This window comes from Apostichopus japonicus, chromosome 9 (assembly GCF_037975245.1).
Source record: "Apostichopus japonicus isolate 1M-3 chromosome 9, ASM3797524v1, whole genome shotgun sequence".
Taxonomy (NCBI): domain Eukaryota; kingdom Metazoa; phylum Echinodermata; class Holothuroidea; order Aspidochirotida; family Stichopodidae; genus Apostichopus; species Apostichopus japonicus.
In genome coordinates, this window is record NC_092569.1 from 16,155,179 (window position 1) to 16,168,863 (window position 13,685).

At 33.0% G+C, this 13,685-nt stretch overlaps 1 long non-coding RNA gene across 1 annotated transcript; it reads right to left on the reverse strand.

Moving 5' to 3' along the window:
* Positions 1-374: 374 nt before the first annotated feature.
* Positions 375-4,080, reverse strand: LOC139973746 (uncharacterized). The gene is made up of 3 exons (XR_011795325.1): positions 4,035-4,080; positions 2,303-3,321; positions 375-1,037 (listed from the first exon to the last, which is right to left on the reverse strand). It is a non-coding gene; the product is annotated as an uncharacterized lncRNA (long non-coding RNA).
* Between the last annotated feature and the right edge of the window lie 9,605 nt (positions 4,081-13,685).

The window sequence follows — 13,685 nt, forward strand, 5'->3', positions numbered from 1 at the left end:
CTCATATTGTATGATATATTGATGATGACGTAATTTTCTGCAAATGTATACTCGGGCGGATGGTTATTCATTGCTACTTATAGTAACACTTTATATGGTAAAACCAAGGGTTTGCTACGACTAACTGTCAAGTAATATGTTGACAGTTATATTGATAATCACCTTAAAAGGATCATGAATATGTTCACAGGTGACTATATATTTGTATTTATAGGGGGGTGGATTGGGGTGAGGGGGAGGGAGGGTTATGTTACACACACTTATTGGGGAACTCATGTTTTTCTTAAGAAATTTACAGACTGGCTGCTTTCCATTAAATGTATCACTTTATGAGACTTCGTTTAGTATATGGGGAGTGAGTAAGGCACATACCTTAATTGACAAAATCATTGGACAAGCTGCTTTCATATTGAAGGTGCTAACATTATGATCTTCGTTATCAACTTATACTGCTGTTTAAAAATTCAACGCATTCATTGGACAAAAGATGTATTCTCAGGGTGGATAAGTACTTGAAATTTATTCTTCTTCAGTATTCGTCATTCGCAAATATTCATCAAAAAGCATTTACAAGCTTTGACCAAGAGTTATAGTGATAATTCTGAGTCAAGTGAAATTATAAGAAAGTTGTAAGTTCAATTCTCTGGAAGCACTCATTTGCTGGATCCTTGTTTGAGAAAAAAAATGTTAAAATTGAGAAGAAAATTTGATTTATCACGGGATTCTATATGACCCGTGATGAAACGTCATGTTTTGTGATTGGAGTTGTTGTCTGCGTCTGATGTATTACAATGGACGTATCTTCATTTCTACGAATTTCATGTGTCCACCTCCTCCTGGAAGGCTACTCCAGTGAATGCTCATATGGTTAGTGTTTCCCGCTGAGTAAAGTCCGTTTAGATTCACATATTAATAAGATCTCTTGTACCACCACCCTCCGTGATTACGCTGGGCCAGGTTTTGATATCTATCAAGGTCGTTGTCACGATCGAATGTCGTAAATGACATGTTCCTGAAGTCTGTCAATCGATCAAACCCTTTGAAAAAGAAAACACGAGATGGAAATTAAATACATGATCATATTTACATTAATTTTAATAAGTTGTTTCCATACGGCATAAATTAAGATAAGGTCCCTGGTACAATTTATGTAAGATTTATGAAACACTATCATTTTAAACAAACTTTTGTTTGTTTGTGTGTTTGTGAACTATATATTTATTTCCAAATAAATGTCGTCTACACCACTTGAAGGAATTGTTAGTGAAAACTGACGAATCTGGAATTGCTTTATTATTGTCCCCAGGTCGACAATTGAAAATTGACAACAGAGTTGTTGACAATTGACAATTCATAATCATGAACGTTAAATACGAATCTAAGAGACTGACTTCGGTCAGCTTGCGGCTTTGATAAGCCAATGAGGTTTCTTCGCGAGTTCCTGCTTGCAGGAGGATCTAAAAACATACATACATACAAGTCTATAAAGATTGATACTTAATTGTTATAATTCTTTTTTCGTTCTGTTTCCAGTTGAGGAGGTTGGGTCTTTTTTGTTAATTAGGGAGGATGACGAAATATGATGGATGAGGCGAAGATGGAAGGGAAGTTGGGAATAGGTTTGTTGTTATCAATTACAAGGCCTTCTGTCACTGATGATATTTGTATCAAACTGAGTTCATTAAGGTATATCTTTTAACATGAGCACGCACCCGTATACTTTAAGTCCGCAAGGGCGATTAATTCCCTCTGTGTGAACGCTCGCGTACTCGTACTTAAGAATAACCTTCTTTTCGGAGTTTCTTCGATCCCTATTTTGTTCTTAATACATGTAATGTGAACGGTCGCGGACTAATGGTGACTCGAGATTTCCGGTTAAGTTATAATATCCGCTCTATCCAGTTGCAATTTGGCGGGTATTTTTGATTGTAGACAGCTGATATGAACTTTTCACACCTGCGCAGTATATTAATCTCCCAAGCAGACTTAATACGAACCCCACTCGTTCTTAAATGTTAACGCGTCATGTTCTTAATTAATAATCCTCCTCGAAGACTTAGTATCAATAATCGCCCTTGCGTTCTTAAATGCGGAACAAAGCCCATTTAAGGAGCGCATTAATCATGGATTCCGAATACAATTTCACCTGATCATCTTTCTTCCGATTTGATTACAAACAGTTTCCTAATTGAAGAGCAACAAGAGAGAGAGAGAGAGAGTCACTATGACCGATTGCTTTCTATGCTTGAGCTCCCAAATTTATCGTTTAATAATAAGACACATAAACGTATATTTTACGTACCTATGGTGCTGGATCTATCGTATTCTCCAAGGCCAACTAAACGATACTTAGTCCCTTCATCGCTGATCCTAAACAGACCGTACCTCGCAAAATAGGGATTTCCACTCTCGCTATTTACATCAATGCGGAGAATGTAATCCTTTTGGTTAGTTAAGAGTGATATTTTATCGTTGCCAAGCCAAAATTCCCTATTCAGGAAACCAAAGCCATCTCGGTACATAGTCCATTGTCTGTAAAACTCTACGGAACCATCGACCCGGCGTTGGAAGACCTAGTTTAGTTTAAAAACAAAAACATGACAATATTCGGTTTGAACATAATGAACAATTTGTACGATGTACGTTCGATGGGTTTGCTGTATCACTGTTGTTAGTGTATAATGGTTCGCTTGCGTTGAACTGATACGGTAGCCTGTACACCAGTTAGATTCTTCTTTTTTGTAAAAGAATACATGGGTAAAAATTTATGCCCATATTGTGCATAGTAATATGGCCATATTAACATTTTGAGGTACCAACAAAACTTTCTCGCTATAATAGAGAACAGCCATGCTGAGGATTATTAATGGTTACTTGGGAAATAATTATCAGCGTTTAATAAAAATACATATCTATTCTGGAATTTCCAAGGTAAATTTGACACTAAGTAACGTTTTCCTGAGAATTAAACCAAACTGAAAGATATGAATAAATAATACAAGCCTTGTCAAATAAATCAGCACCTGTAAAACACATAATCTATATGTATGTAAATCGCTTGTTTAGAGATCCTATAAAATATGAAATATCAACATACTACATAAGCACGCTAAATAGAAATTAAGGGTAATATTATGAATGTTCTTACCGTCCAGCCTCCTCCGTCAATTGAGTTATTACAGTAAACTTGAAAAGGTTCATTGGCTCCATCTGGCTTAATCAGATAAACTCCAGATTCAGAGGAACTCCCTTCACATTGGTCGTAAACTTCTTTACAATCTCGAGGATATTCTGGCTCTTGGTAGAAGAGGTAGCAGGAGTCTGAAGAAATAATGGAGAATTTTTGTTTTTCAAGAAATGATTGACATCAATTTTAAAGTGAACTACCGAACTCGATGTCCCAGTTACCGAATTATCGATAAAGGTGTAAAATTACAATATGCAAAACAAAAAAATGTTTGTCAAAATATGAAACATAAATCTTCCATACATTTTTCTGCTTGGAAAAACACGGAAGTAAACATTGTAAAATCGTAAAAGGTAACAACAAATATACAGAATAATCTTAAAAAGGAAGTAACAGAATAACAAGAAATTCCTGATCAGTTCTGGTAACTATGTATGTTCAATTTAAACGACAAATGTTGACCTAAACGCCGCGGCAAATCTAAAAGGCTTATAATTCTTTTTTAACTTCCCATCCAGTGTTAACCAAAAATATGTGAAGACCACAAAAGCAAAATCACAATTATTGTCAATTATTATTTCCTGTAAACCACCGCCAGAAACATTAAAGGGGTTTCATTTACTTTCAGCAAGCGATAATTGAAACATTCCGGGGTACGCTTCTATGTGTAGAAAGCATTTAAAACACATTAATCCTTCGATGATGATATAAGAAAAAAAAAAATACATTCATACGTGTAATAGCCGTTGTTGAAACGCATAATTTACTATTTCCCCATCAATATAAACATTCATGCAAAAAAGTAGGACCCCCCAAAAAAGGAATAATGATGATAAATTTGTCTTACCTCCAGTGGTTCTTTTGTTCCTTCCAGAATTTTCCCGTCCAACATTCTAAAATTAAGGTATGAAAATTGACATATTAAAAAACAAAATTCCGATGAGCGGGATCGTCTCATATGTGAAGGGTACTCGCCGCCGAAATCAATTCACGATTATAAGTTCAGTTTCAAATATTGTTAAGTACTACTTATCTTTGGTTAAAATCCACTGTAGTGAAATCAGGAATCGTTAACTTTGTCACCATTTAGGTCATCTTAATTATTTCACTGATAGAGAGGCGATCAGTTTGATCCCAATGATGTGACAATGTTTCTGTATTACTCATATTAAGAACTTAATATATGTCATTGTTAAATGTATTCAAATTTGCATCACTCTGTTTTACTCAGATATTAGTTACTTGGTAGGAAACATTACGGGACACCAATACACACCATTCCAACGCAGTTTTCCAACACTGTTAAACTATACAGTCTATTATATATGTATGAACTTTCTATTCGTGACCTATTTTAATGAAAACAAAATGTGATTCTATTCGATACTGTGGCCGATGTGTTTACTTCTTGGCATGGTTGTCTGACGACAAACTTAAAAAAAATAGAGACTATTTAGATGACAGAATGACTTAATAAAATAGTTACTATTCAACGCCAATCTTGCCCTGTTACCCGCCCAAATACAGTTTAACCTTGATGACACAATATAGTAGACCTTTTAATTTTCGCGACATGAAGTGAGGAAGTAATATGATTCCTTCCCGTAGGAGAAAAATCAACATTGAATTCAATGAGCTTTTTGAAATGAAATGAATCCAGAAATACAAGGAAATTTGAAAGCTTGAAACTGAAAAAAAAAACATACTGTTTTCTGGACATTCACAATATTCATAAATATATCTCATATTAATAGACATGTTGGTGTCTGTGTATTAAATGGAACAATACGACTATCATATTGCTTAGCAGAAGTAATCATCGATTAGTAAGATATTTAGGATTGATGAAAATATTACGAATTGACTTTCATGTACGTACAAATACATTTTGAATGATCCTAGTTAAATGAGTCGTTTTCATATATTTTAGCCATTTCTGCATTTGTTCATGCCATCTTGTTTATTTGTATCTTTTTTTCTCAAGACAAGATCAATGAAATGCCCAGCTTCAACTTGAAACATAATTTATAAATGTTAGAAAGTTCAGTGATTATCTAAAATAGTACTAAGTGTGGTGGGTACTTGTTGTGGGTTTGTTCCTTCAAGGTTCTGTTTGCTTAGTAAGTTCTACCATTTCGACATTATGGCATATATGTAGTAGTAATAATCTATAATACTTATTAAAATTACCTCATAAACTAAGACCACCGATACAATTTATGCATCATAATAATCAATGTTGTGTTTGAGAAATTGGAAAACTTCAACGAACTGATAACTGATCAAGACAACATTTTATCATCAAGAGTGACATTAGATTTTTTTGTTGTTCAAACTTGTTATAGGTTCTTTACTGCCTTCTCCACGTTTTAAAATGTTTCCAAAGATAAAAGCCTATATTTTGACTGTTTTATGCAGACATATTTTCTTAAAATGTACACAAATGACTCCCTCGGTAGAATAAATAAATTTCAGTAATGCGTATCCCGATTAGATAGTTACAATTTTGTTAAATTTTGTTGTTTGGTTTATTTACAGAGTTAAATAAGTCAAATCAGCCCTATACTCTCCTTTGTATGTTGTCTGTGTTGATGGTAAGTTAAGTTAATGAAATATATGACTAAAGTAATTAAAAGTTGTTAATATTATGTACTGGTACTTGGTAGATTTAAATCGAATGGAATCGATTCAATATTTAGATCAATAGTTTTACATCATGTGATTTATGAGTATAATTTATGATTTTAAGGCATCATTCCACAAGATATAATGTAAATATTAAGACGTTTTAAATTTGATTGGTTGCTTTGAGTTTCTGTACAGTACCCTACGTCTCACAATTCACCTACGTTTAGATTAAATGTCAAATATGAATGTTTAAACTATGTTTGTGCTATAATATTGAAAGACTAGATTTCGGCAGCAAAGTGTCAAGAGCGTTAACATTTGTTAAAATTAATAATTTATTGCTTTCCTAAGTAATTCACAGTAAGTTGTAGACTGAAATTTAAGTATCAGGTTTTGATCTACTTTGATTTCTTCCATCCATTTCCTAATCAGGTTACTTGTTACTTTGAAAGGTATAAATGAAAACACATTTGTCAAATGCGTATATTTCTTGGCACGAAAAAGGAGCATGCCCACCAAAGAATATTAGTACTTAAAGGTTAAGAATTGATTACTGATAAAAGCAACATTTATCATAACATGTACCTAATATTCGATACCAAATTTCGTCCAACAGTAGATCTAATACTTATCCAAGGAATTGGGAAATAAATATTTATTTGAGAGAGATTTTAATAGCCTCCATCTTTAAACATGATACAACGGTGACATGAAACATATAGACTGATATATGATATTTTACGCAGTTACCTGAAAAGCAGAGTTTGATAGTCATTTGAAGTGATACGGGGGACTTACATATCCATGGCCAGACATATCCGAAGTTCATGTTGTAAACTTGATGAAATAAAGTCGAGATGTTTTCTTTTCAATTTTTTAAACTGCTATAAAAAGAAATTTTATCAAGATTTTCTTGATGACATGTCAAGGAAAGAACAAGCTCAAGACACAGGAAAGAACAAACCACTGTTTTGATTAATATAAACAATGGGTCTCGCGGTAGAATAAAACATTTCTATAATAGTGGGTATCCTGAGTAGATATTCACAATGGCTAAAATCGTTGCTTAGCTTATTTACACAATAAAACAAGTCGAAACAAGTTTATTCTTTTTCTTTCTACTTTTGATCTGCTTTAGTCTTAAATGTAATTAACGAAATATAAATGTGACATTTGAAATTATTGGATCTTATTTTATTGATATATGGAAAATAATCGTTTGAATATTTCCAGCAACTTAAGTTTTTTTTTTTCATTTATTAGTATTTTTTCTTTATGTAAGACGCCATTTAATCATTTAATCTAACTTAACTGATCCGTTAAAAAGAAAGTGTTAAGTTTTATCGATTGCTTTAAATAGTTACTAATATTAATTCAATGCATTAAGTTACCATGTATCTAGCAAGTCACCTTAACCCATGTATTTTTTTAAATATATATTTGATTCGCCGAAAATGGATATTGAAAATATGTTTGTACTATAAGATTGATGTACTAGCTTGGAAGCAAGTTAAAGATGGATTAAATAAAAATTTCAAATAATCTTTGATTATTTAGGTAAGTTAGATTAAATGGTTAGATGTTGTCTTAAATAAAAAAAAAATACTCATAAATCATAAACACTTGAGTTGCGGGAAAGATTCAAACGATTATCTTCTTTATATCAAGAAAGTAAGATCCAATAATTTCAAATTTTAAAAATATATTCCGTTAATTACATTTAAGACTAAAGCAGATCTAAAGTAGTCATCAAAAGAATAAAGTTGTTTTGACTTGTTTTATTGTGTAAATAAACAAAGCAACGACTTTGGCATTTGTGAATAGCTCCTAAGTATACCAAGTATTATAAAAATGTATTTATTCTACCGCAAGACTCATTGTTTATATCAATCCACATTGTAGTTTTTTCGCTCCTGTGTTTTGAGCACGTTTCTTCCTTGACATCTCATCAAGGAAATCTGGATAGAATTTCTTTTCACAGCAGTTTAAAAGTTAAAAAGGAAACATCTCGACTTAATTTCATCAAGTTTAAACATGTCTGGCTAAAGTCCGCCGTAATACTACAAATTAATATCAAAATATCAACATAGCAAATAAACTATAACAACTATCGATAACAAGAAACATGAAACTAATTATCATATGTAAGGATGTAACTGTAGATTCCTTAACGGCATATATATTTGACATTTGAAATTATTGGATCTTATTTTCTTAATATATAGAAGATAATCGTTGAATCTTTCCCGCAACTCAAGTGTTTATGATTTATGAGTATTTTTTTTTATTTAAGACAAAATCTAACCATTTAATCTAACTTACCTAATCCGTAAAATAAGAAAGTTTTAAGTTTTATAAAAGGCTTCAAATATTTACTGTTATTGTTCGAATGCATTAAGTGATTGGTATTGCACTGTATCATGTATCTAGCAAGTCACCCTCCTTCATGTAATTTTGAAAATTATATTTAAATTGCCGAAAATGGTTATTGGAACTATGTTTGTACTATAGGATTGATGTACTAGCTTGGAAGCAAGTTAAAAATGGCTAAAAGAAAAAAAAAATTAATTCTTTGTTAAAGAATCCACAGTTATATCCTTACATATCATAATTAGTTTCATGTTTTATGTTATCGATGGTTGTGATAGTTTATTTGCTATGTTGTACGATCTATTTAAATACCCGTTTGAAACGTAATCGTTTCCACGATTTATCAGCAAGTCATTGTCAATTTTAAATTGATTACTGTATTCGTTGTTTTTAGAAAAGAACTGATATTTAGACCCCTTTTCAAACCTATCCATGTTAATGATATGGTGTAATTAAACTTATTATATTTTATTGTGCACATGAGGTAGCTCACAATGAGCATTCTTTATTTTATTGTTAATAAGTAGATTAAGTACAATAATATCAATATGTTAAAAACAGACAAATACACCAATGGAACACCGACAATAATCTCAAACAGCATGGTAAAGAGAAACTTTAAATCATATTTAGTTTCAAAAATACTGAGTTAGAAAATCATTGATCACAATTAAATGTTCAACTTCAACTTGAATTTGATAAAAGATAAAAGAAACTTACGTTTTCTGCCTGAAAAGCTGGAAGTTGAGAGAAGAGTCCCCCCAAAAAAAATGTTAGGATGAACTGCATCTTGACGATTTTTTTCTGGTCTTGACGATCACAAATCTCAAGAAGGAATGAAGTAAACTTTCTGGCAGCGAACCAGTTCAACCCCTTTATGAGCATACCCTGTGTAATATGACGTGGTTCTTGACACGTGTCACCGAAGAGCTGATTAACCATTCACATTTATACTATTTGTTATAACCTGGATGATCACGTAAATAATAACACAAGCTAACAGTTTTTCTATTATCCTTTAAATAGTAAAAGTTATGATTATTACTATTAGTCCATTTTTATAGCTATAATTGTATAGACGTAATGCGATGTTGCTTAAAATCGTCACATCAGTTATATGCAATCTCAAACCAATTCAGAATATCTCTTTCGATAACACAAGTTATACCGCATTTATATTACATTTAGCTTTTTAACCTTTCACCTGTAAGTACCTCCGTTAGTTTGAATCCTAACGTACTACTTTCAATTAACTGAATATCGACTCCTGTAGCTTACTATCAAAAGTTAAATGATGTTAAGGAAACTGATGTAACAGCCCCTTAAGCAGTGCCAAAAATTCAAATATATATTTACAATCAAGAGGATACCATTTAACAGTATCAAAACTCCATATCTAGGGAAACACGAGTTATTTTTATATGAAATCCCACCCACGATCTCTGCAAGTTGCCATGTGTTTGTGAAATTACCCAGGATGCAACCTTTGCATGACGTCACAGATCTCACCTCGGTAGAGTTAGACTTGCCGCTATGCAGATACTCTTGTAGTACCGCTGCACACAAAACAACGCTCGCGTACGGTATATGCTGAAAACAGGAAGTGATTATTTCCATAACAACTCCCTGCTGAAACTAGTAAACTATCACGGATTTTCAAGTTAATGCAATCCAGAAATCTAAAGAATAATAACTTAAGTCACCATGTAGCCATCTTGCGTTCGATTTTGAGTAATGTATACAGACGACATGTAGCCTAGGCCTAAATAGTGTATCGTCCATTATCCACAATCGTAGTTCAGGTAACAAGTATCGTTACTATATAACTTAGTCAAAGTAACACTACTCGACATACTGTGACTGTGAGCATCACTTCGTCGATGAAAGTATCATTCATTCGAGCAATTCAACATGACTGAGGCCAACATTATCCCAGATGACTATTGCGTAGAACTTACTCCACCATCCCGACATAAGATGCGACAAAAAAATTGCAATTTCAGAAGAAAGTGATTGAGCCGTAGTTGAAAATTCGGAAACAATGACAATCACTGTTCGTCTGTGTTGACAGTCATCATGCATAATACCAATTTACGCAAATTTATTTATAAACAACATTTAGCGTACGTATGCATTTATCATTCAAAAGTGGTTAAATATTTTATATTGAATTAAATTTTGAAGGTGTTTTACATATTTTAAATGAATATTCTAAAGTCTAACAAGTTGTGTAAAAGCTAATTTAATTAATAGTTGGCAACGCATTTTCAGGGACTTTTTAGGTGCATTATGACGTTCCTCTCCTCCAATATGGAGGATAAGGGAGGATAATGGCGGATAAGGGCGGGTAACGGCTGGGAATCTATTTTTTTTTTATTCAATGAAGTCGTAAAGGAATAACATGATAAAGGTCATTATTGTTGGCGTAAATATATATACTAAAAGTATGTGAAGAGTCAATCAGGCAGTATTGCTTCCCAATAAGGTTAGTTTATACGAGAAGGATTTATGTTTTTTTTTTTATAGTGTCTTTGTGAAGTTACCCTTACTGGGCCAAATGTTACAAAGGAAATGGAAGGGAGTTCTTTTAATGAATGTAATTTATGACGTAGAACGACGTCAATCATATTATACATTGTACAGTGTGTGTACAGTAAACCTCTGATCATCGATGAGAATATGGCAGCAGTGATCGAATGGTTTCATTTATATCTTTCAGTTGGTCTTATTTAACAGTGTCCTTGAAGTTCATGCCGACACCGACTTTCTTTTTATCTTTTTATTTGTGTAATCGTGATATCGACTTGTGTGGGCTATTGCCCTATATGACCGCTGAGAATGGTTTTATTAATTGTTGACTGTCACAAAGACATAAATACACGTGGTCTGAGCATTCAGTGGTTGTAGAAGACGGGTGTAGTACTGCGTAGAAAGAGAAGCAATGTGATAGCCAGAGCAGATTACGTCAACAGGAAAGATAAAGGAAATCATCCCCTGTAACATGATATGCTAGACAACAAGAATTATACAGATAAACAGATCAAGCCCATAAACAGATCAAGCTCAGGAGTTTTAAATTTTAAATTATATGCAGTCGTTCTCTGTTTGAGAAAAAAACAATTTAATGTCTTTGAAGGTACCTTTACAGGTTATCAGTGCTGAATTATTCCAATAACATTAGCAGGGTGTGTTTTGGTTGGCTATGTATGTATTCAGTAAAATTAATGGTTACATTTATTTATTTCAGTTGGTCTTACTAAACAGGTGCCTTGAAGTTAATGCCGACACTGACTTTCTTTTCATCTTTATTTGTGTAATCGTGATATCGACTTGTGTCGGCTATTGTCCTATATGAAAGATAAAGGAAATCATCCCCTGTAAAATGATATCTAGCCAACAAGAATTATACAGATAAACAGATCAAGTCCATGTAGGAGTTAGCAGTTTTAAGTTTTGTTTGGTCGTCCTCTGTTTAAGAAAAACCAGTTTAGTGTCTTTCAAGTTACCTTTACAGTTAATCAGTGCTGAAATATTACAATAACATTAGCAGAATTTGTTTTGGATAGCTATGTATGTATTCAGTAAAATTATAGAATTTGATGACAATTTTTCAGCCTCATAAGAATACTTTTCTTTTCTGTTTTTTGAGACAGACTTTAGTAAGTAATAATAATAAATACATATTGGATATACTTCATCCTTTATTTGTGTGTGCAGCATGTCAATACATACATACAGTAACATATGAAGAAAGGAAAAGCATACATTTCGTGGTGGAGGGAGAAGGGGTTGGGGTTGCAGGGGGAGGGGAATGGGCGAATGTTATCTGTAATCAATGATCACTTTTGCTCGATCTCTTCGAATCGGCCAAAATTGTAAGAAAAGTTTGTATTTGTTTTTTATTTATAATGGAATGCATAACGGGCCTGTAATAAGCTATTCGAGTCATCAAATTGTTTGATATTAAAAACGCAGTAGCTGACTAATCCCATTCACTTTCAAACACAGATGAAAAAGTTGGAAATTTGCAATACATTCATATTGGAGTTTTTTTACGCATTCAATAGCACTGTGGAAAAGTTTCTTTGAGATTTCCTTATTTTATAATGAGTTACTTGCGTTCATTAGGTGAGCAGCAATAGAAAATAAAAGTACCGTAGTATCTATATCAAGGTTAGAACTGCATTTACATGTATGTCCATTGATTCTGTAATGGTTTATTGATTGAAACAGACATGACACGCAAAGTGTGAAGGCATTCTGGCGTATGAAGACATGTAATTTTATTGGTAATTGTAATGTTGCCAACGTAATGCACATCAACAACAGCGATTAAGACATGGTTTGAAATTATTATTAAATGTAATACACAAATTTAATTATATGAAAGTAAATCAATTGGCAAATTACGGAAAGCAGTCGTGTTGCGGCGCATGTTAAGCAATGAATGGTTCAAACCCTTTGGTGAGATGAATTACTTTCAATAGTATCGTTTTAAGCTGAAAACTAAGCTACTTTTTTTTTATAAATCAAAGAATGAAAAATTTAGACGCCAAGGGGTTCATTCTGATACACATTTATACAATAAATAAATACAATTAGTGCTTAATGCCAGTTTTTGCTAACAAATATTTCGTGTGATTTTGAAGAAAAAATGGGTGTACAGCCGTATAGAAGTAGCTCAATTCTTCTCCAACTGAATGAGGAAAGTACCCCGACTGATCCATTTACCCCGACTGACCATCTAAGGTAGAGGTGGGGAGGAGGGGGAGGGGGTGCATGGTCTCTGTGAGCGAGTATTATGAATTACGCTCATACCTCAAAAGGAAGAAGTGTGCTTTATGTTTCCCGTAGCTAAATTAACGCTGACCAAACTTCAATGCATCTTTCAAAGGGTTTAACCGTGATATTTCTGCTCCTCTTGACTCCTCGTGACTTGACTCTCCGAAATAGCTGGGTCTACTTCAATTAATTTCCTTTTGTCTTGCACACATACTAATTGTTAAACTACTGTTTCAATAGATAACACTATACACTTTTACTGGTAAGTAGCACGTTGGCTATGGTACGTAATTTTTCTATTTCTCAAATGAAAATGTTTAGCCGCGACGAAGCCGAAAGTTTGTTCATTAAATCCTCCGAATCGACACAATTTCCTCAACTATGTTCGATTCGTTAATGTACTCTAAAATGCAATAATCCAAAAACAAGCAAAGATAAACAAGATTTAGTATCTAATATTGAATGATATCTTCATTTTAATGTAGTTTTTACCAAATGTATTAATAATCTGGTGAATGGTTATATATTATTATTTATAGTAACACTTTATATGGTAAAGGGTTTGCTCGACTTACTGTGAAGTACTGTGTTAACAGTTAAAAGGATCATGTTCACGGGTGTTTCAAAGTGTCTATATATTTGTATTTATGGGGGAGGTGGTGGTAAGGGATGTTATACATACTTATAGGCAAAATCGTTTTTTTTTTTTTTTTTTTTG